This window comes from Electrophorus electricus, chromosome 12 (assembly GCF_041902795.1).
Source record: "Electrophorus electricus isolate QZ-2024a chromosome 12, ASM4190279v1, whole genome shotgun sequence".
Classification (NCBI taxonomy): Eukaryota; Metazoa; Chordata; class Actinopteri; order Gymnotiformes; family Gymnotidae; genus Electrophorus; species Electrophorus electricus.
This window is the reverse complement of record NC_137508.1, coordinates 26,855,001-26,880,000: the sequence shown is the minus strand read 5'-3', so window position 1 is coordinate 26,880,000 and position 25,000 is coordinate 26,855,001. Positions and strand designations below refer to the sequence as shown.

The 25,000-nt window shown below is 46.4% G+C and overlaps 1 long non-coding RNA gene across 1 annotated transcript in view; it reads right to left on the bottom strand.

The window, feature by feature from the left end:
- LOC145660253 (uncharacterized) overlaps positions 1 to 25,000 on the bottom strand; it is a 276,813-nt gene that overhangs the window by 74,614 nt on the left and 177,199 nt on the right. Inside the window, exon 5 of the long non-coding RNA XR_014126495.1 lies at positions 3,787 to 3,908. This is a non-coding gene — a long non-coding RNA (uncharacterized LOC145660253). The remainder of the gene's footprint in view (positions 1 to 3,786; positions 3,909 to 25,000) is intronic.

Genomic DNA, 25,000 nt, shown 5'->3' with positions numbered 1-25,000 from the left:
CTAAATCTGCAGTGATGTAATTATATAATTGAACATGTGGAGATCTTTCCTGGAATATGGTTATTGGTGGTTGGCGCGGGAACAAGCCCAACCACAGCTTCTGGAATGGGGGCAGAGAGAGAGAGAGAGTGTTGGAGAGATTTGTGCAATACCACCGAAAACATTTGGGGAATTTCAGAATACCCCTTTAAGTCTGCCTCCTTGCTGAAACCAAATCCACGCCCACTGTTCTAGAGGACAGAATACAGGATATTCCCAGAGCCAGACAGGGTACCACCATTCTCTACCCACCAATAAGCACTGTCCTACACCCAACAATCACACTGCTGCATACACACACATTTAGCCTATTCTCTGCATTAAGACAGGCACACATCCGCCCTTAGTATATGATCCTGTGTCAATACACACGTTTTTCACGCCAAATCCGCCGCCTAACATCCAGCTTCAGACGGTTTGGTAAGTGACGACAGCTCAGTTCGAAGGAACTACAATTTGCCTGCTACTACTTCTCTGTTATAATGTTCACATGCGTTATGAAGCATTATGACATATAATGCATAAAATCATATTCAGCTAAACCGGTTTTGTTTTCTTGAGACCATGTATGCGGAAAGTGTACATAGCCAACAGAACTGCCAAAAGGGTTGTAATAACTGAAAACGTACGGGCCATTTATGAGCACTTCAGATCGATAGGCACAAGCAGATTTCAGTCCAGGTCACACCATTAGTCACCATTTAAATTCTAACAACATGCAGCAATTAGCACTGTAATAGCAACTTTCACCCTGACCTACAGGGGCAGAGACTATGCAGCCTTACTGATAGAGCACAGGCAGTGTGTGTGTGTGTGTGTGTGTGTGTGTGTGTGTGCTGCTTGCACTGTTCTCGAATGTGTATTTCAGGACACACAATAACAGAGACTATTACCACTTAGAAGAACTATGTTCTAGGTGTAGCCTGTGACGGTATGAAGCACACCACAAAAATTCTCTGTTTCTCCACGCTAGGCCTCAGTGGGGGCTCGGGCTAAGAATAGACCCCTCAACTGCTGGGGAACGGGGAGCGAGAGCGCGAATCTGAGGGAAAAAAAGGCTAATCCAGCGGGCCGGAGAAAAAGGGACCCATCTCCCTCCCTCCCACCCTCCCTCCGTCTGTAGCGAGAGCCGAGAAGATAACGGTCCTGCCAGACAATGGGCTGAGTGTTAGGCGGGATGGCGCGCGCATGCTGACGCTTCCCGGGGCCTGGGTGCTTAGCAGCGTGCAGCGCTTCAGGGCCGACAGTTCTGCCGGCCCCGCTGGTCTCATTGCTCGCTCACAGCTTTCTTCCGCTGGAGCGCACGCTGTGGGGAATGAAGTTATCACTGAGCATCGCCCCCATCCTTATGTTCCTGCTGCAGTCTTTAGCGAGACTGTCGCCTTGTCTGCCCCAAGATCCCCCCTTCAAAACCGCCCGACGTTAGTCACGGGGCATTAAAAAAAGAAAAGAGCACTAAGGAAAAGAAAAAAGAGTGAAAAAGCTACACTTCTTTTCTTTGGGGAGAGAAGAAGAGAGAGAGAGAGATCCGACAAATGTTCATTTTTTTATGATTAAAAAAATAAGCAGACAGACAGACAGACAGATAGACAGACAGCTGGGGGCAGCTGGGTGGTTATTCTCGAAAGGTCAGAGTGCGAGGCAGTGCAGTTGTGTAATCTGGGGAGGTGATCTGACGCAGCTGAAGAAACCCTGTCTGGGGCATTCAAACCCAGAGGACCGTGATGGCGGGTGTCACCTTGGGTACCTAGCAAACGGAAAATCAAAGGCAAACACACGCAGGAAATGACACAGAGGCAAGATACAGAGGGAGGCTGGGTTCGTGAGGGCAAGAAAGAAACAAATAGGGCCATTGCTCGTCGCAGGCTCAACGCATCACATGCTTTAGCTGCCCAGGGAAGATTTCCAAGTGCATTGTGGTACAACGTTACGGCTTCTCCACTCGTGATGTGAAAAATGGCACAAAACTTTCTGATCTCGCCCCCCTCCTTCCTCTGTGCATGTGCAGAACCCGAGTGCCAGAGTGCATTTTAAAAAAACATACAGGAGCTGCAATCTCCTTTGATCCCACAGAAATGCTACGCCGTCGAACATGATTGGTTCAACGAGACGGCTCCGGCGCCTGATTGGACGCTGTGGTTAGGGCTCCGAGGTATGCAGCCCAGCAGGGAGCGTGTGTTGTACCCACTGACACAGTAAGACGCACTCAAATGCGTTCACACACACACACACACACATATCTACACGACACGACAAAGACACAAGCCAGATGCTATCAGCAAAGGTTAGTGCTAGTTTGATTACACGTCAGCACTGTTAACATTTGCGGTATCGTCTCTGTTGTATTTACAGAGTTAAACCTTCTCAGGTATAATAATTCTCTCACTTCATTGGGGCCAGCGCTCACACGGCCCAGAGAGTCCTGCTGATGTAAGGCCTTCTTATAGTTAGACCATGTGTACTATTATTAACATTTATTAAATTATTTTGTCTCTAAATAAACAAACTTCACAATAACACCTTTTCATATGTCCTTCTGAAAATTTAAATAAACCTGAAAAATATCAGGCTCACTGCGTTTACCCAGACATGCATTATGCTAAAAAGTGTTACATTTAATATGGAACTGCAGTGTAGATATGTGTAAATAAGTATTACAATTTTTTTAATATGGTAACCGTATATGTAAAATGTAAGTATTAAATTTAATATTGAACCGCAGTGTAGCGGCGTGTAAAAATAAGTATTATGCTATTGAACTGCAGTGTAGATATGTATAAATAAGTATTACAGTTAATATTGGAACTGCAGTGTAGATATGTGTAAATAAGTATTAAATTTAATATTGAACTGCAGTGTAGATATGTATAAATAAGTATTACAGTTAATATTGAACTGCAGTGTACATATGTAGTAACAAGTAATAATAAAGAATATTGAACTGCAGTAGATATGTAAAATGCAAGACAATTTAATATTGAACCGTGGTGCGTAGATATGTATAAATAAGTATTACAGTTAATATTGAACTGCAGTGTAGATATGTGTAAATAAGTATTAAATTTAATATTGAACTGCAGTGTGGATACATATAATGAAGTATTAAATTTAATATTGAACTGCAGTGTAGATGTTTAAATAAGTATTAAATATTTAACTTCAATGTAGATACGTACAAATAAGTATTAAATTTAATTTTGAACTACATTGTAGATATGTATAGATAAGTATTAAACTAAATATTGAACTGCAGTGTAAATACATGTAAAAAAGTATTAAATATTGAACTGCAGTGTAAATAAATATAAATAAGTATTAAATTAAATATTGAACCGCAGTATAAATACATGCAAGTATTTAATATTGAACTGCAGTGTAAAATACATGTAAGTATTAAATATTGAACTGCAGTCTAGTGTTGAAGATTTTTACCCAGTGAAGAAAAAAAAATGCATTTCTGTACATACTAAACCATCTAGCGAAGCTTCCTGTGTGCATGTCTCTCTTACATTTATATGCATGCCACCTGAGCTCTTTCCCTAGTGTTCCTGGAGTTAATCTAACCGTTTCCTGTATTTATGTGCAGACGTGTTGAGTGCGTCGAGTCCCTGTCTGGTGCTCAGGCTGAACCCTGACGCCTTCACACGCTGCTGTTGTAACGATCAGAGACGAGGCCTGTGGCAGCAGCTCAGGAGTGTCACAGGCCAGACTGAAAGGTGAAGACTGTCGCACCGACGCTCGGCTCACCTGTCACCCAGGAAGTGACCTGCTTGGGTGTCACCCGGCCAGCCCGACCAGCTCCAGACGCACTGATCCGTGCGTGAGGGACAGGGCTGAGAGACGCGGATCAGTTCTCCAGCGCTGGAATTCTGTAGCGAGGGAAGAAAGTGAAAGGACAGACAAAGAAAAGGCTTGCATGAGCTGCCCAGGCGGCTGTGTCTGGAAAGGCCAGCTGGTCTCTCAGAGCTATGACCTTTGTGCTGATGAGAAGTGATCTGGCCAAGCAAAGGCTCTCGCCACACTGTGCAAGGCTACTGACACCCAGCGCTAAGAGATCTATGACACACACTTCAACCTGCCACACCACCTGACTGACACTATAATACACCCTACCAAATATGGTACTTAGTCAACAGTCAGAACAGGGTCAGGTGTGTTTAATAAATAAACTATTATAAAATGTGTGAAAGTATTATTATTATTATTATTATTATTATTATTATTATCAAATTAATAATAGCAAAAGATAGCAAAAGGAAAATGGTAGGTGTTTATTGATAACTGTTCTCCTCACTAATATACAAATCATTCATTTTTTAATATACATTTTTTAAATAAAAAAGGCCAATATCAAAGTCTGTTCAGTTCCTTTCTGTCGGTGTATGAATTTGTAAACCTGTCAAAGAAGCGTCTGGTAACTGAAGAAAGAAAAAAACCCATCTACATGTAGTTAAGCGTGACTGCCAGAGACTGTGATCAGAAGAGAAACACCACTGTAGTCGGACAATTCAGCGAGAGGGGGGGGCGTAGTCTAATACACTGGCTTTTCCATTAGCATTCCTGCACCACCCACAGCAAACAAATGTAAAAACATCTGACACAGCTTTTATTTTGAAACAAAACTATCGGGAGAAAAGTTTGCCTCTGAGTTTGCACTGAGGAACAGAAGGCTTGTTGTGCAGTGGATTGTGGGGCACTCGCTCTGGGGGAAACAGGGAGTTTGACAGCCATGCAAATTGCTTCTCGCGATCTAGACCTCGACGTCTATGGTCCTTATGAAGTTTCCAGTGGGCCTTCAGAAGCCGCCTGTGTAGAGATAGCAAGCTGTTAGCGCTGGGCTTTGATGACCCGTAATTGCACCGATGGGGACGTACCGCGGCCCCCTTGCTTCGCCCGTGGTGGGGTGAAGATCGGCCCATGCTGAACAACGATTCTCTGTGCTTGCTGAAGACGTGGGGGAGGGAGGGGGGTGTTAGTATAACTTCAGATTCATGCATGCGTGTGTGTGTGTGTGAGTGTGTGAGGCAGAAGGTAGCAGGATGAGGTAAGTTAAATGGAAGGCGGCGTGGGGCTAGTTCCCATGGCGATGTTGTTGGGGTATAGAGATTGGAGGGGTGGAGAGTGTTGGGTGGATGTTGGGGGTTGAAGAGAGCGCCCCCCCTGCAGGGCGCTGAGGGAAAAGCTAACACTGTTTGAGGAGATAACAGCCAGCTCGCGTGGCCTTAGCGAACACACTTGCGCATTTCACATCAAAAACACGCAAAACACAGCACCACGGTAACTGCTCAGCTACACACCGTGTAAACAATAACCCAAGAGCCAATCACACACACATTTACATGACTTTCATCACACAAAGTGGAATGTAAATTCAGACGTACTGAGGAACAACAACGGTTTTGCCTCTGATGCCAGGTTATGGTAAACAATCATTTAACTACTATATGTTCAGAGCTAATGCACAACAAAACTGTATACGACCCCTTCTCCAGAGAGAGGGAGCGAGAGAGAGGGGAGAGAGGGAGAGAGAGAGGGAGAGAGAGAGAAAGAGGGAGAGAGAGGGAGAGAAAGAGGGAGAGAGAGCTGAGAGAGAGAGAGAGATAGAGGGATTGGAGAGGAGAGGGGAGAGAGAGAGAGGGGGAGAGGGAAAGAGATAGAGAGAGAGAGAGAGAGAGATTAGAGAGAGGGAGAGGGAGAGAGAGAGAGGGGGGAGAGAGAGAGAGAGAGAGAGATAGAGAGAGGGAGAGGGGGAGAGAGAGGGGAGAGAGAGAGAGAGAGAGAGATAGAGAAAGAGTGAGAGGGGGAGAGAGAGAGAGGGAGAGAGAGAGAGATAGAGAGAGGGAGAGAGAGAGAGGGAGGGAGAGAGAGAGAGATAGAGAGAGAGGGGGAGGAGAGGGAGAGAGAGAGGGGGAGAGAGAGAGAGAGAGAGAGGAGAGAGGGAGAGGGGGAGAGAGAGGGAGGGGAGAGAGAGAGAGATAGAGAGAGGGAGAGGGGGAGAGAGAGAGAGGGAGAGAGAGAGAGAGATAGAGAGAGGGGGGGGGGAATAGGTCAAACTTTTTACAGTATTTCTTGTCACCAGACGTTGAGTTTGCTTTCACAAACACGTCCAAACGCTGAAGAAGCTCCACATACTTATGACTGCAGGCCTAGTGAGAATGTGGGAGCTCTGATGGAGCAGAAAAGAGCTGAAGGGAGCTGAAGTTTGACTCACCTACCAATAACTGCAGAGTTGTGGAGAAACGTTTAGCCCTGAGCTGTTTCACACTGCTGCTTCATACGGCCCTTATGATGCACTCACAAACAGCTGAGAAGTATTTTTAACACAAGTCCTTCAAAGTTCAAGCACTAGTATGAACAATAACACACAGAGGACAATATTAACTCACATACAATATATATACACCCCCCACCCCCCTATACACAACCCCCCATATACACCACCCCCACCCTTATATACAACTCCCCATATACACCACACCCCACCTCAATATATAACCCCCCTATACAACCCCCACCCCTCACACAATTCCCTCATCCTATCCCCCCCAACGCCCATATACAACCCCTGGGTGAAGACCACAACCCACAAATCTTACTGCCATTCATGATCTACTCATGAAAGATAAAATAGGACTCTGTTGGAGAGATGCTGACTCGAAAAACTGAAGTAAGCCAGGAGATCTTTGAGAAAGAAAAAGAGGGAAAAACGTAAGAGTGAGAGAGGGAAGAGAGAGAGAGAGAGAGAGAGAGAGAGAGAGAGAGAGAGAGAGAGAGAGGGGGAAGGAAAGCTAGCTCAGGGACACGCTTGACTTCTCTGGTCCAGCCTGGGACACCCCTATGTCTGCTGAGGACAGAGTGCCTTACCACCTTCTAGCTGTCTGTTCATATCGTGCTATTAAATGCTGAATTTAATAAGGCTGATTTCTGTTCCAACTGACAATTTAAATAATCAATTTTCTATTTTTAAACTACTAACTGGGAAACAGATTTATAAAATGTGGCAAAATGAATGTGATGATAGTAAAGCAGGCAAAGTGCAGAGTACTGAAGTCGCATGACAGGGCAGCGTGAGCAGAAGAGTGTCCACATGGAGGAGTGTCCAGCTAGGAGAGTTCTGAGTGCCATCAGGTCTCATCAGGAGATCACGCAGGACTCACTCAGACCTCACTCGCTTGGACAGAGAATCTTCCCATGAGGCGAAAAATAACTTTCACTCTCTAAAAAAAATCTGACCCCGTTCCTCAGAAACCACACGACCCCAGTCAGCAGCAGAATGCTTCTCTGTCTCCGTGGAGACAGGAAGACTGCGACGAGAGTCTTGCTTCACTCTGCCCTGCTGACTTCAAATTCCAAGAATAGCTGTAAGATTAACCGAAGCGACGTCACACACTCGCCTCCTGTTATAAACTGCAGAGTCTGATCACCTGCACGCCGTGTGATGATCGGACCCTGGGCGTGTGCGGGATTAGACCAATCACCTGCAACCTCAGCATGCCGTGTGATGACTGGACTTTGTGCGATTTAGACCAATCACTGCAACCTCAGTACGCCTGCCTGATGATCGACCTGGCTATGGCGGGATTAGCATAATCACTGCAACCTCAGTACGGTGTGATGATCGGGACTTGGCGCAAAGGGATTAGACCAATCACCTGCAACCTCAGCACGCCGTGTGATGATCGGACCCTGGGCGTGTGCGGGATTAGACCAATCACCTGCAACCTCAGTACATCGTCTGATGATCGGACCCTGGGCGTGTGCGGGATTAGACCAATCACCTGCAACCTCAGTACGCCGTGTGATGATCGGACCCTGGGCGTGTGCGGACAGGACCATCACCTGTAACCTCAGTACCGTCTATTGATCGGACCCCCAAGGCAAAGGGACAGACCAATCGCCTGCAACCAGTACGCCGCAGATGATCGGACCCTGGCTGCAAAGTGGGATTAGACCAATCACCTGCAACCTCAGTATGCCGTGCCTGATGATCGGACCCTGGGCGCAGCGGGATTAGGGACCACCCCACTGCAACCTACGCCGTGCATGATCTTGACCCTGGGCGTGTGCGGGATTATACCAATCACCTGCAACCTCAGTATGCTGTCTGATGATCGGACTTCCTGCTGCAAAGTGGATTAGACAGGAGGTATTAGTGGGACAGGTGTGCATGCTTAACCACAAAGCCCATGGAAAAACAACGATGGAAAAAGGAGTTTAAATAAGGGTCATCACACGTTAACCAGTGTGGGACCAAGCAGGCTGTTTTACAAATCAGTCTAAAAGATCGCCTCATGTCTGCAGAACCCGATACATGTCCGGCCGACCAGGGACTTGCACAAAGTTAATCAAATGAGTTACGGGGTGTTTTTATAAGTCATCTGTTGTTCTCGAGTGAGGTTGGTGGTGGTGGGGGGGTACTGGATTGGAAGAATTGGGTTTCCTCAAGGCCTCTGGTGTCCGCGCCAAGCACATGGAAGCAATCACCAGCAAGTCCATTACACAGCATAACAAGCTTGGTTCTTACTGCTGATCACACTGTCTGCACTTTTCTAGCGCTACCAGGATTCAGTTGCAAATTGCTTATGTGACTTTTGCCTGTGACTTATAAGAAGGTGTTGCTGACCTATCCTACTGAATAAGAGAAAGCGAGAGAGAGAGGGAGAAAGAGAGAGAGAGAGAGAGAAAAACGCAGACCCTATCATGAGCCACATGGAGACCGAAGAGAAGAAGGACAGAAATGCAAACTGCCTCAACACTGAGTGTTAAGAGTCCCACCAACTTTATTTAATTTACGAGCCCCCTGAGCTACATGCCAAGTCCAGGAGGAGTCGGGTCTTCCCTGTAGGTTAGTGGCGATGCTCCAGTACAGGAGACTTACACCTCTTTTTTTTTTTTTTTTTCCAGAAACACACTTATGTAAATGCCATGAGAATATTTTTGTGAATAAAACATAACAATGGCATGTTAAAATTCCACGTGCCCAGTGACGAGTAAACACAAGGCCCAATTTGAATTGATAAATGAACCCTTTATGAATACGTGCAGGCTGAGAGTCGTCTGAACGCCATCTCCGTCCACGGTGAGCAGGAGCGATGTGGACACCGAGGGTTCTCATTAGCACATCCGGGCACGCTGGTCCCGCCCGCCCAACGTCTCCCCGTCTCCCTGTGTCCCTGGGGCCTGTGTGCTCCTCTGAGGCGACTCTAATCCCCTGCCCCCTCATCCCAGGAGACTATTTGTCCCATTTTAAGACAATCGCAACAAAGCTACATTGCTTCTTATTTTCCTTTCTAAATTCTTTAAGGGTTGGGCTGCGTTTGTTCGTTTGTGTGTCCCCCGTCTCTTTTGTGTTATAGAAGCATTTTATAGATGCACCGTCAGAGACCCACGTGCGAAAAATCATCTTAGCCAAAAGAATAAGTGTTTGTTTGAGGGTAAAATACACATTCTTTTCTCTCCAACTCCCCCAAAAAATCAAGCTGGAGGTGTGGAAATGGGACCAAGTATGAGGTGTCGGATTAGACAGTGCTGGCACACACAATTCAAACTCCAGCTGTTCCTTTGTGTCGCTGTCAGCGTGGCCAGGTTACTGCACACTCCTCAGTGTGTATGTTAACATATATCGATGCGTGTGTGTGCGTGCGTGTGTGTGTAAATATCACTCCACTTTCAAAGCATGAACTGAGTCGAATCAGAATGAAAAACGTTTAAAAGAGCACGGCTTCTCTCCCACAGCACAAAGAGATCGGAGGGGAGTTTGCGGAGTAGACGTGAACTGAGGATGGCTTATGTAGCGCTTTTAATTGAGAGTGCCTCATTCAGCCCATAAAGCAACACAGCTGGAACACTGGGACGCGGTCCTGCCGAGCCATAATGGCGCACTGAAACGCCTCCCCATTACCCAGAATCCTCTGTGCTGGCTCTGATCTGGCATGCGTGCACCTCATTCGGTTCCAGTCTGATTTTTGGTGAGGACCCCCTCCCCGTCGGCCGATTGGGTAGCAGAGGGAGGAGGCGGCATCGGCAATCAGCCCAAAGAGCCAGCCAATCCCAGAATTCCTCCGCGACGCGGGCATCTGTTAAGCATCAGCGTTATTACAGCGAGAGGCAAATTTGGAAAGAAAAAGAGGAAGAAATTAGGGAAAGAGAGGAGAAAATTTATTAATCAGAACAGTAGTTTGATTTACTCAAGGAGGCAAATGGCCAGAAAGAGAGAAGGAGGTAGAGAGAGAGAATCAGTAAGTGAGAGACCTCTAATGATAAAAGGATTTTGGGAAGACACCTGCCATTCTTCTCTGTGTGTGTGTGCGCTCGCACCAGAGTTCCACGACTCTAACGGGACTAAAATCTGCCACAGGCACAAATGTGTGCTCGTTCAGATCGCCAATTACCACAAATGAGGCAACAATTAAATAATTAGCTAAACTCCTCTTTTCTAGGCTGTAATGGCAATCAAGGAAAAGGTGGAACAAAACACTGTGAGTAATAATTAAAGAAACAGCAGCCAAACAGCTGTAGGTTAAAAGATCCCCGCACACACACAAAAAACAGCTGCGCTCTTTTGAGTTTTTAAAAAAGTAATAATATATATATATATATATATATATATATATATATATATATATATATATATATATATATATATATATATATTTATTTATTTTTGTAATTATTTTTCTAAAAACCCTAATATTTAGAAAAACATACAAATTCACTATGCAACAAAACATTTTTAAAGTAACAGATACACTGAAGTATGTAATGACGTGATTAAAGTGACAAATGTACAAGTTGCATATAGACGAGTGAATATCACATATCACATACAAGTTATTTTTTGTACTTCCTCCTGAACTTCTGAAGCTATACGATTTTTGTATAGTGGTCTCAGATAAAAATAACTTTTACAAATGCAATTATTTATTTTAAGTCACATTATTATTCTAATTATTTTTCAATGTTTCTATTAAATAACTATTTTTGTTTCTTTTTGTTCAACACACATCTGATAAACTCTATTTGAATTATGATTTGATGAATAAAATACTAAAATTAACATTTTTATTTCTATGATCACACTCATGACCAATAAAACTTTATTTTACAATTGACGGTTGATTATTCAGTTCATGAGCTTGCATTATTTAATTAGTTAATTAATGAAATTAAATTAATACATTTATTTGCATAGTTATTCAAATTCTGCTTAATTCAACACAATCATCAATGATAATCAAAAATAATATGAATGTCACAAGCATCCCAGTGGAAATGTGTGTAGTCCGGTGAACAGAACAGGAGATCAGACTGAAAGAGAAACCTGCCACTCCATTAACGCTGCTTTGAGTCACCAACCGACTGATACGCAGAACAACAGCAACAAACAAACAGACAGCAGACTGATCCAGAGAAAAACGTACAATTACAAAGTAGGAAAGAGGCAGTGTGAAAACACAGCGCTCATTTTCAATTAGGGCTAAAACACTTTCCTGCTGTGCTTATGGAATATCGCCTCTTCACTCGAACAAGACAAGCAGAACCATCTGCAGGCTGCGTGCGTGTGTGCGTGTGTGTGTGTGTGTGTGTGTCTACAAAGCAGGAACAGCTTCTTGCTGGGACCAAAATCTCTCTGGCTCAAGATTCTTGAGTTTGTGTTGGCTGGGATTAACCAGAGCTTTTCCTGTCAGGGCAGGAGCGCTGAAGTTCTGCCCCACCACACCCAACACATCTGAACACACAGGATGTAAACAAGAGATCAAATCTGCTGTAAAGGGTTTCTGCTCCGTTATCTGCACTGGAAAAGAAAACATAGACATCCAGACGAAGTACAGAGGAGAGGAACGAGAGAGAGGGGAGAGAGAAGAGAGAGGGAGAGAGAGAGAGAGAGAGAGAGAGAGAGAGAGGGAGAGAGAGGGGGAGAGGGAGAGAGAGAGAGAGAGAGAGAGAGAGAGAGAGGGAGAGAGAGAGAGGGAGAGAGAGAGAGAGAGATAGAGAGAGAGAGAGAGAGAGAGAGAGGGAGAGAGAGAGAGAGAGAGAGGGAGAGAGAGATAGAGAGAGAGAGAGAGAGAGAGAGAGAGAGAGAGAGGAGAGAGAGAGAGAGAGAGAGGGAGAGAGAGATAGAGAGAGAGAGATAGAGAGAGAGAGAGAGAGAGAGAGAGATAGAGAGAGGTGCTGGTACTGCTGGACACCTGCTGTTAAGACTCAACTACGCCCTCTAATGGCTGTTTCACACGTGAACCTTAAACTGAAGAAGGAACACTCCAGAAGAATGAGGCTCCAAGTGTCTAAGTGTCAAAGCGTCTTGATTTTCAGATTTCTCCATCTGTCCTGTGTTGACAGGGTATGACTACACTTCCATTAAAAAAGCAAGAGATGGTCTACAGACAGGCACCTGTTTCAGGGCTTAGACAAAACGTGAACAACGGGTCTATTTTTGTATGAACTAAGTGATAATTTATGACTGTGAATGTGTGTGTGTGTGTGTGTGTGTGTGTGTGTGTGGCGGGGGGGATTAATATCTCAGTCATCCTTGCTGGCTGTGAACTCAATACCATGAGTATTACAGAGCATTAGGGATAAAATAAGTAAACAGGAAGCCTGGTGAACTTGTGACCCATGAGTCACAGCCAGGGTCAAAGGTGAATCAAAGTAACTTCCTCCTCTCTTTACCTGATGCTTTTATCCAAAGAGACTTACTATTATGACTGGATGCAACTTGAGCAACTAAGGGTTAATGGTCTTGTGTCCAGTGGTCTGACTGTGCTAATTTAGCAGGGGCACTGCAATGCTACAAGACTCTTCACTGGCCCTCACATCAAAGCGCAGGGTGGGGCCTGCCAGACACACACACACACACACACACACACACTCACACCCAAAACCGCAGCTGATCCGCCCGTCTGGGTAACACCAGTGGGATGCGTTGGTGAGGTGTGTGCTTTTGTGTGCATGTCAAGTGGATTTTGGGGTTGTGTATGGGTGTTGACAGGAGACCCCGTGGAGGACGCCACCCTTGCTGTGCTCTTGTCCATGGAGCCCCCCTGTCCTGCCCGGCTAGGGGTGGGGGGCCGCAGGGATAGCAGCCCTCTGAACGTGGAGGAACAAGGAGAACCCATACTGGGCCGTGCGCCACACTTCATGGAGAGAGAACCATAGCACAAGACAAACACAAGTGAGGGTGTGTGTGTGTGTTAGAGAGAGAGGGAGAGGGAGAGAGAGAGAGAGAGAGAGAGAGAGAGAGAGAGAGAGGGGGAGAGAGAGAAAAAGAGAGAGAGAGAGGGAGAGAGTGAGAGAGAGAGGGAGAGAGTGAGAGGGAGAGAGAGAGAGAAAGAGAGAGGAGAGAGAGAGAGAGAGAGAAGGAGAGGGAGAGAGAGGGAGAGAGAGAGGAGAGAGAGAGAGGGAGACGGAGAGAGAGAGAGAGAGAGAGGGAGAGAGAGCGCGAGAGAGAGAGAGAGAGATGAGAGAAAAGAATGTGTATTCTTTGATGACAATGAAGAAACTAAGGGAGGGATAGAAGAGAAAGGAGAGGGGAGGGGAGGGGAGGGGAGGGGAGGAGAGGAGAGGAGAGGAGAAGAGAGAGGAGAGGGGAGGGGAGGAGAGGGGAGGAGAGAGGAGAGGAGGCAGAAGGGCTGGATAGGGAGAGCAGGAACAGTGTCTGCAGGAGGCTGTTGGAGTGGAGAGTCGTGGAGGAAGCAGCAATCGAGAACTGACATGGGTCAATCTCTTCCCCTCCTCTGCAGGTCATGCACCTCATCACCCTGGCAACAGCTCAGGCTGCGCAGTTCTAGCGCAGTGTTCTCTCTCTTACACACACACACACACTCACACTCATACACGCGCACGCGCACGCACACACACACACACACACCTTGTTTTTTCATGTGTATACACTTTAATCCAGCCATCTGGAATTGCAACAATGTCGGTGTGTAACTAAAATAAACGTGTGTCTAGGTGTGAGAGAGACGTTGATTGACAGCAGTTAGTCCTGCCTCTGATTCACAACAAGAACAAGAAAAAGGAGAAAGTGGAACATGGCCACATCAGGACCCACATCTGCTCAGACCTACGCGCACACACACACAGACACACGCGCACACACACACACACAAATGCTACATGCCTTCCACAACATCCCTGATCTGTTTCCTGCTGTGTTTACATGGCTCTGAGCCTGACTCAGAAACAGTGCGGGTGATGGAGTCTGAAAAATAAACTTATCTGCGAGATTAAAATGTTACTCTAGAAGATTCTCTCAGTGCCCCTGTCAGGTTCCTCTGCACCCCAGCCTCACCACCTCACACTTGCCACACACCAGTACACCTCTACATCTCTGAGACTCAGCAGTAAGGAATGTGACTTAACACAACAGAATAAAAGAACAGAACACACACACACACACTCACACATTCATTCACACACACACACACACACACACACACACACATTCATTCACACACACACATTCACTCACACACACACACACACTCACTCACTCACACACACACACACACACACACACACTCACAAATTCACTCACTCACACACACTCACACATTCACTCACTCACTCACACTCACACATTCACTCACTCACTCACACACACACACACACACAAATATTTTCACATTTTTAGTCAAGCCACACTAATTTACTAGCCAATTCATTATATTAACACAAAAATGGGGGGAAATCATAATAGTTGATTACATTATTATTAATAGTTGATTACATTAAATTGATGAATACTTATTTACGTTTAACACTATCCTAAATACAGCTCCTTTGATAATAAAAATTAAATACTATAAAACTCTACTATAACAAGGAAAACCTGTTATTAGTGTTCTGGAAACTGGCATCAGTATAACAAAACAATTTCTAAGTAATTAAAACATAAAATAATCATATTCAGAGCCCAATAATTATTTTTGGGTTGTATTGCATGTATAACAGTCTCTACAGCTGACCTGCCCTCGCAATAGAATATACATTTAAATGTAAATAGATTGCAGTAGAAAGTAAATTAGGTTTGAATCTGTCGGTTAGGTTAATGCTTGAGCTTAAATGGAAATTAATTTCCTGGAGATAAAAAGATGAAAAAAAAAAAATCTTTGGCTTGTTTGAATTGAAACTGGGGAAGTGGGTGTCACCAGCAGAGCAGAGCACAATTCATTATCACTGTATTAGCATTTATGCACATTATTTGCAGTACAGTTACTCTGAAATATGACAAATTAATTTTTCTAGGCAATACGGTGTTAGGAACCTTCATGAGACGTCTCGTAACCCTGCACGCCGGCGGAGGAACCGGCAAACGTCGCGTCTGACTGGGTAAAGTTCATGCATCACCCTGAGTAATTCACCACCGAGTGGTGAGCTCAAAAGATCTTTACACAGACTTGGAGTGGAGGGGTGAATCAGGAGGATGTCAGACCTCTGAGTCAGCTAAGTCATCTGACTCATCTGATTCATCTTATCATCGGATTCACCCTTTCTTCTTTCAGGTCAGTCGATTTTGAGAACTTGCTTCATTTCACACAGTAATGAAATGAACCGATTTCAAATATGAATTTGGTGAAAAAAATCACCGACAATAACACGATGCTGTCCTCCACCTTTCATTAGACTTCACTGAATGCCCAAAAACAGTGTCACTCCTCATCTCTCTCCATCCTTCACACAGACACACACACACACACACACACACACACACACACACACACACACACAGAGGACAATCTCACCACTTAACAGAGCCTCATAAATCAAGAAATCACGATTTTCTCTTCCCAAACATCTTCAAACCCATAGCCTCATCTCCTCATCAATATTGATGTGCGCGTCTGCGCGCACGCGCTGAGCTGTCTTAACGAGCTCCATTACAAGCCGAGGGAGGAGTGAGTTTGACTGCGGTAAAGATCTCAGGCGCCACGCTCGCGCTCCCTTTAATAGGTGAGGATGCACGCCATCCTATCCTCCTTTGTGTTTCCCGCCCGTTCCTGCATTCTGCCCATCCTTTGCTTTTTTTTGTTGTTTTTTTGAGGCCCTAGGGTCGGGCTCGTGGTCCAGTTCGGGTGATTAACGTCAAGAGTCGTTCACGGAGAAAATCACTTGCACGCGTGGGCGCACGGAAACCGCAGCAGCGGAATTTCTCATCAGGCTTCCGCTGCTCCCAGACATGCCGCGAGCGAGAGAACCGGATACGAGGAAGCTCCGACAAACCTCCCGGCCAGCTGCTGATTCTACATCACGGAGCACAGCATGGACCCTGACATCCCCATCCTCTCTGCTCAGCGCTCCTGTGTGAAAATGAGCGTGTATGCAAACCGTCCTGTTTATCATAATGTGTACAAGCTTCCATAGATTCCTGGCGCTGACACCAAGTGCTCAGCAGCCCTGGAAGTAAATATCTGAGCTAACGAGCTCTCGTCAGGGGTAAAGTTAGTGCACCCCTGACTGAGGAAGTGCGCTAGCTTCCCCGGACGCTAGCGGTCGGGTCACTCGGGCTCTTGGTACGCGCCGGCGAGAGGCCTGCAGTCCGGCAGAGCCCACGCTGTTTGCCTGGATATTTACAGCCGACAGATCGCCGTGTACATTTTTGGGTTTTTAATATTTTTTTCTCCGCCAACTCGTGCAACCTTTTCCTCTCTGCCTCCTTTCAGCTGGCACTGTAACGAGGTCTGCAGAGAGAGAAAGGCTTCTCCAGAGGGGGAAGGCGGCTCGAACACACGCCGTGTTGCTGGAAGTTAAAAGATGCGAGCGTGCGTTTCCGCGAGTGGGTGCGCGTGAACGCGTCAGAGCGAGGGCGCGCTGTTATTCTCACATGAATTAAGTCATTACATGATTTTGTAAAGTGCTAAAACACAATTAGGAAAAACAAATGAAAACAGGAAGTGTAAAACGCTGGCGTTGAGGGGGGAAGCCTCTGGCAGCGGGCGCGAGCAGGTGAAATGCGTGCTGTGCGTGAGTACTGCCCTGTCTCTTCTGTAGGTGGCTGACCCAGAAAGCTCAGCCTGGCAGGCTGCCTCTCTGCGAGCCAGACGCGCGCTCTCCTCCGGGCGGAGTGGCCGTGGAATAGATGTTCTTTTCTTCTTTTTTGATCGGGACTCCAGCAGAGTGAGGGAGCCTTCATCTCCACACGCACTACCGTTTCCCCGAGCCGGTGGACGGTGGCCATTTTGTGAGAGCAGAGTCAAAGAGGGAAGGGGCGTGTGATGGGGCCTCATCGGAGAAACGCACTCCCACGGGACGCGGGGCGGGGAGAGGGTGAGAGGCAGAAAAGAGGAGCCTGACAAACACACACACACACACACGTTGATCCATACAAACGAAACACACACAAGCACACTCACATGCAAACATGCACACTCTCACACACGCGGATCCATACAAACGAAACACACACTCACATGCAAACACGTACACTCTCTCACACACACACACACACACACGTTGATCCATACAAACGAAACACACACAAGCACACTCACATGCAAACACGCACACTCTCACACACACGCGGATCCATACAAACAAAACACACACTCACATGCAAACACGTACACTCTCTCACACACACACACACACACACACCGATCCATACAAACGAAACACACAAGCACACTCACATGCAAACACGCACACTCTCACACACACACGCACGCACGCACACACACACACACACACACACACACACACACACACACACACACACACACACACACACACACTCACACACACACACACAGCTAAACAAAGACCTCTACAACTCCCCTCTCATCACCATGGAGATCTGGTCAGCACATGGGGCTGAGGATTTTTCTTGTCTGAGAATATTGGCCCATTTACCCAGCTGGCCCAGTTTAGACAATCGCTTACCCGACGCCTCGCCACGTGTGTTCTCATCAGCAGCACAACCAATACACACAATGCCCCCCCATCATAACTGCAGCCGCTCAGCCCACAAGACAGCCTGACCTCTGACCTACAGCCCAGCATCAGCAACGCTGTGTTTAAAACAGTTAGTACCCCTGTGCTGCGCACCACGACAGACTGAGCTCGGCACAGCTACCGGTCATGTCAGACACGCTACGGTCCCGTGGCATGTCTGATGCAGCTGTCAGGCGACACACACCTGATCCACTCATTCCAGACATTCCTCCAGTGGGAACGCAGCCTTCACAAAAATCCCTATGGCGCACCTAGACTACACTGCCCTCTCCTAGAAGTGTACAAGAATCCGAACTGGAGCGGGTGATTATCCATGCCTCTCAAATCTACCAACCACTCCGCCAACTGGTCTGAGCGGAGAAGAGTTCCTGAGTTGCTTTGGAGGTGGTACGTGACGCTGATGGAGCAGGAACAAGCCCAAGGCTGCGTGTCTGTCTCCGGAGACACTGAAGGGACTGCTTCTGCTGGGATGTTGTGTCTCGCCAAAGCTGAAGGCCCGCGGAACTGCACACGGACACGGCCACACAAAATGGCTCGGCTGCAGGCGGCAGACGCGAACAGCTGGAGAAGGAAACGCGAGGACGTGCCATGCAGATTCATGTGGACCTTCAGACAGGAGATCCGTGAGAGTTTGCCAAAACACATATGACCGTCTTAAAATATGTCACTGTCCTTTAGCAGGTGATACAAAATTAGGACTCTCTCATAAAATTATACTGTGATCTCGGTGTTTTACAGAAAGCAAAATGACAGAAAGGATCATCTTTAATAAATGGATTAATTAACTCTAAAATGAAATTCATCCCTCCGGGGGTGGAGGGAGGGCTGGGTGGGGGGGTTGAGTGAGTAGGTTCGGCATCGTAACATGGAGAGCACGCCCGGGTGGTTTGGGGCACAGTATCAAACCCAGAGGAAATAAACCTGAATTTCTAGCACATCATGTGCACATTCATGACACACACACACACTCTTCTAAAGTGATGACCCCAAACATACCTCAAAAAGCACAGAGGGCTGGTTCATGACAAACACGCCCATACACACACACACACACACACACACACCCACAACACCCACACACACGCACACTTCTAAATTGACGACCCCAAGCACACCTCAAAAAGACTGATTCAGATCCAATTCCCATCGTAAAGGAAAAAAAATAAATTAAAAAAACAAAATAAAATTTTATATATATATATATATATATATATATATATATATATATATATATATATATATATATATATTTATTTTTTGCCTTATTTAATTCATATTTTAGAAGAGATTCAATGAATTCAGAGGGGAAAATCTGAGTCATTAGAGTCATTCTCTTGTGTAAAACAACTCCTAAATCATTACATCATCAGTAAAAGATCGTTTCTCAAGGAGGAGTGCATCAGTGTGAATTTAAACTAGACCCAGTAGCGATGACCATTAAATATACTTAGTATTTATAGTATTTATAGCAAATACACATAAAAGACCATTGCAGTGTGTTTGAAGGCAAACAGCATATGTGATTTGAGAGACAGTGAGCCGGTCTAAGCGTAGAGTTGTGCTCAAGGACACGCCACTCGGCTAATTGCCACTGTGTGTTATAACAAGAAACCATCGCAAATCTCTGATCCCACAGTCACATCGACACCGTTCTCTGTTTCTGCATGGGTAAAAGAATGTTTAAACCTTTACTGCCACATCTGCTACCCTGTCAAATTAGACTGCATCGGTCATTAAAGACTTCACTTTGTGCCAGTAACTGTAGTGCATGCGTTTACACGCAGTCTGATCTAGAGCTCTTAGGAGTGTGTAAACATCTAAGAAAGAGAATTTTCTCAGAAATACATCACAACATGCTCATGAACTCCTGTGTACTTGGGAACAGGAGCGTTCCTGCTTTCCCCGAACGCGCTCCGTAATGGCTGGACTGTGGATGTCTGGCAGCGGGACAGTCATTTCCCAGGAGCTTACCTCTCTGTGAAACCAACAAAGGCAGTGTCATGGAACGCTCGCCTCCCGCGAGTCACGTGGTTCAGCCCGCCACGTGTCTGTAACCACACCTGCACCTAGTTCGTCTTTATGTATATAAACCTGTGTTAAAGTGTGCAGGGTGTTGGTTATTGTCGGCATAAGTCTAGATGTAACGCGTTTCTGTTAGATGTATTCTTGTGTATCGTGTTTGTTTAGCGTTAACCATTTCATGTTTCTTGTTTGTGATAAGTGTGAGTGCCTTTAAGTCTTACAGGCAGACCCTCTAATTAAACATTTGTCATTCCTAAAATGGAAAAAAAGAAAGAGGGAGGGACTTATCAACAGAAAGGGCACGGGACGCTCACAGACCTCAACGGGGGGAGAGAGATAGAGAGAGAGAGAGAGAGAGAGAGAGAGAGAGAGATACAGAGAGAGAGAGAGAGAGAGAGATAGAGAGAGATATATAGAGAGAGAGAGAGAGAGAGAGAGAGAGAGAGATACAGAGAGAGAGAGAGAGAGATACAGAGAGAGAGAGAGAGAGAGAGAGATAGAGAGAGATATATATAGAGAGAGAGAGAGAGATACAGAGAGAGAGAGAGAGAGAGAGATACAGAGTTGTGACGGAGACAGAAAGAGATTTATTGGCGCTCGCGCACCCCTGCCCCCCCCCCCCCCCCCTTCCATATAAGTGCAGAGTGACTGCTAACACCACAGAGAAGTTGCTCCCGGGAAGAGACGGATGCACAGATGCCCAAAAATCTCTGTGTGCTAAACCACACCGAACCACCTGACAAACGCGGAATGTCACAAAACACCAGTCACTCGTCCACACCAAGCCAGAGGGCTAGCATGACAAGCACGACAGGACACCGGCCTGGTGCGGCACCGGCCGCCTGACCACGTGGGAGTGGGCGGGTGTGAGGTGAAGCCAGGGCTGTCCCCACACCAACCCACACACTATGACCCTCCCCCAACCTGCACTGCTGCACTCACAGCCTAGAACCATGTTCAAGGCTCAGTTCAAAGCCAGTGAATTTACCATCCGAGTCTATTCTGTGAATCCCACTGGAATGTCCATCAAGTCCACTGGGCGAGCAGTGGCGAGGCTCGGAAAAATGAAACGGAGCAGCACCGCTGAAACTCTTTCAAGGACTGTAGACGGTGACTTGAACCTGATGGCATCTCAACTTTTGCAAAGTGTGCAGTCAAGTTCCAGTGAGGATCCGTTGCATGTCCGTCTGATGCTACTGACTCATCAAGGTTATCAATACCTGTGTATTTATTTTGAATAGTGACACACTGAAATGAAAGGCCAGTTTGTTTGTTTTTTTTAATGAAGAGCTTCACAGTGCATAATTATGTAAGTCTCAGAAAAAAAAACACTTAGCTTTATCAGTCTTAAGAGAGTTCTACATCTCCATCCATCTTAACAGCATGATGAATAAACTGTTAAGACCTTTCAACAGATGCCATGCTTGAGGAGTTTTTAGCTGAGTGCGTAATAAAGTGTTGAATATCTTTGGATAAAGTCCGTTATGGAGAGAAGGCTCTCCAACATAAATATGTTTGTAATTAAAGCGCTGAATAGGATCAGACTGACGGGCTTCATTCTGTTCAGTACTGTTCTAAACGACTTGATTAAAAAAGTCAGTAAGAATATGAAAATACTGGCTTTGATTGATTTGATTACAAAATAAACGAAAATAAATAGAATGAAAGACCTATGAGGGGGTGGAAGGACATGGCTGTGGTCATGAACACACACACACACACACACACACACACACACACTCACACACACACACACACACACACACACACACACTCACACACACACACACACACACACACACACACACACACACACACTCACACACACACACACACTCACACACACACACACACACACACTCACACACACACACACACACACACTCACACACACACACTCACACACACTCACACACACACACACACACACACACTCACACACACACACACACACACACTCACACACACACACACACACACACTCACACACACACACACACACACACACACACACACACTCACACACACACACTCACACACACACACACACACACACACACACACACACACACACACTCACACACACACACACACACACTCACACACACTCACACACACACACACAAAGCTGCTTTGAAGCGCGTTTTTCACAGTATGAAGCCCAACATAAAACACGCACATGCACGCACACAGTCACACAAGCCTTCTAACAAAACCATAAAAAATATGGTCACCATGGTCACCCTTTGATCAAAAGAAGTTTTTTTTTTAAAGTTCACCAAGACACTCCTCTCATTTGTTGCTTTGTTTCCTACTCCTGGACTCTATTTATACAGACTTAATTTATAGTTCATTTCACAAGTGCCATAAAGTGTCCACGGCAAAGCTACGCCCCACAACTCTCGCCACGCTGTTCCTAAAAGCGGCGCAGCCTGCCACCTGTTGTTGGCAGTGTAGCCCTGAAGGCATGGCGTTCCTGTGCCGATAAACAGGAAGTGACATGGGCGTTTCCTGTTCCCCGAGTCAGACTGCCAGCCGTGATTATCCGGGTAGACTAATGGGGACTAATGGGGAAGACACGCCCCCACACCGACTCAGAGAAAGAGAGGTAGGAGGAGACTGAGGAGAGAGAGAGAGAGAGAGAGAGAGAGAGAGAGAGAGAAAACAGAATGAAAAATGAAAAGTAAAAATACACACAGTCCACAGATGGTGAGCGTGACGTCTCAATTCACGGAAGATGGATAGTGAACAGGAGTCGCACACCCCTGGCTCATCACCGTGTAAGAGGACAGAGACGGATGGGACAGGGAACGTGCGGCCATGCCCATGTCCCACACGTTCGTTCTCTTCTTTCCGCATCCTTTTTTTTCCCCACTCATCTACTCCTTGCCGGAGCTAATTGCCCGTTTATCTATCCGTCTGTCTGTCCGTCTGTCTATCTGTCTGCCTGTCCGTCTGTCTGCCTGTCTGCCTGTCTACCTGTCTGTCTGTCTGTCTGTCTGTCCGTCCGTCCGTCCGTCTGTCTGTCTGTCTGAATCTATACTCCGTGTCCGTGTGGGTCGGCTGTGCGAAGTATGAAAGGGTGGGAGATGACAACAGTGATGATGAAGTGACTGCCAACGGAGCGCTGGCAACAGTTGCCGTGGTGACCATTACACAGAGAAAGCAAATCATCTTGGCTGAGTGCTTCCCAAGCAACATCACTGCCACAGGCTGAGTGGAACCGTACACAAAGGCGAGAGTCCCACGGCCTGTACCAGAGAGTCCTGCTGCCTGCATCAGAGAGTCCCACCGCCTGTACCAGAGAGTCCTGCTGCCTGCATCAGAGAGTCCCACGGCCTGTACCAGAGAGTCCTGCTGCCTGCATCAGAGAGTCCCACAGCCTGTACCAGAGAGTCCTGCTGCCTGCATCAGAGAGTCCCAGCGCCTGTACCAGAGTCCTGCTGCCTGCATCAGAGAGTCCCAGCGCCTGTACCAGAGAGTCCTGCTGCCTGCATCAGAGAGTCCCAGCGCCTGTACCAGAGAGCCCTGCTGCCTGCATCAGAGAGTCCCAGCGCCTGTACCAGAGAGTCCTGCTGCCTGCATCAGAGAGTCCCAGCGCCTGTACCAGAGTCCTGCTGCCTGCATCAGAGAGTCTTACGGCCTGTACCAGAGAGTCCTGCTGCCTGCATCAGAGAGTCCCAGCGCCTGTACCAGAGAGTCCTGCTGCCTGCATCAGAGAGTCTCACGGCCTGTACCAGACAGTCTGTACTAGATAGCCCCACAGCCTGTACCAGACAGTCTGTACTAGATAGCCCCACAGCCTGTACCAGACAGTCTGTATCTCATGGCTAGAAGCCCCCAGTCAAGCTTAAAAATTGCAGTTAATTCAGGAACAACAGATGAATTTGTAAATCAACATTCATAACCTAGAAGATCTCCAATAAACATCCTACCTAAAGCTTCACATGTGCAACATACATTACACACACTGTCAGGATTAAACACTTAATTTTACTGCAATGCTTCTTTTAGGCTGAACAGAAGAGGCACTGACATTCCGTTTTAAACAGGCATAAAAAAAGCCCTGCTATTTATAAACACCACTAATTTATCAAATTGCTGGAAGTGGTCATTTGTGAATAGAAACTGGGGCAGAACGATTTCAGAGCCTGCTCCCAGACACAAGTTAAGCGTAGTCTTAAGTATAAATAGCATACAGTAACTTCAGCAATGTATGCAGGTAAGAAGTAAGAGGTGAAAGACAACTCCATGAATGAGAAGGGATTTCGAGTGACGGCAACTGTGTGTCAGGGTACCTGCATAACCCTAAAGTCATTCATAAATCACAGACACCACATACCAGCTAGTGTTCCCATTTACAGGTCCCAAGGAGAATTCAGAGCATGCTCAGATCAAGTTGTTTAAGTTGCTGTCTTTACTTAATCTTAAATACTTGATGAATGCGCAACACTCATTACTATTCATGCTGCCTTTTTTTTGCCGCAGAAGCTGTAACGGACTTCACTCTTGGCCATCAATGAGTAGTTTTATTTCTGCTCATCATTCCTGACTCTTTAGTATTGCAGTCAGCTTTCTGAACAGATTTCATCTACCACAGACATCCAGGTGTGTTTAACCAGGCTCTCCACAGACATCCAGGTGTGTTTTACAAGCCTCTCCCAGACATCCAGGTGTGTCCCACCAGGCTTTCCACAGACATCCAGTTGTGTCCCACCAGGCTTTCCACAGACATCCAGTTGTGTCCCACCAGGCTTTCCACAGACACCCAGTTGTGTCCCACCAGGCTTTCCACAGACATCCAGTTGTGTCCCACCAGGCTTTTCACAGACATCCAGTTGTGTCCCACCAGGCTTTTCACAGTGGGCAAGCAGAAACAGAAAAACATCGCTTACTAGCATTTTCTGCAACCTTGTTCATTCTCTCCTGTAACATTCCTGATTAGAGGTAAAATGGAAAACACTGGTTTGACCATACAGGCAAGCAA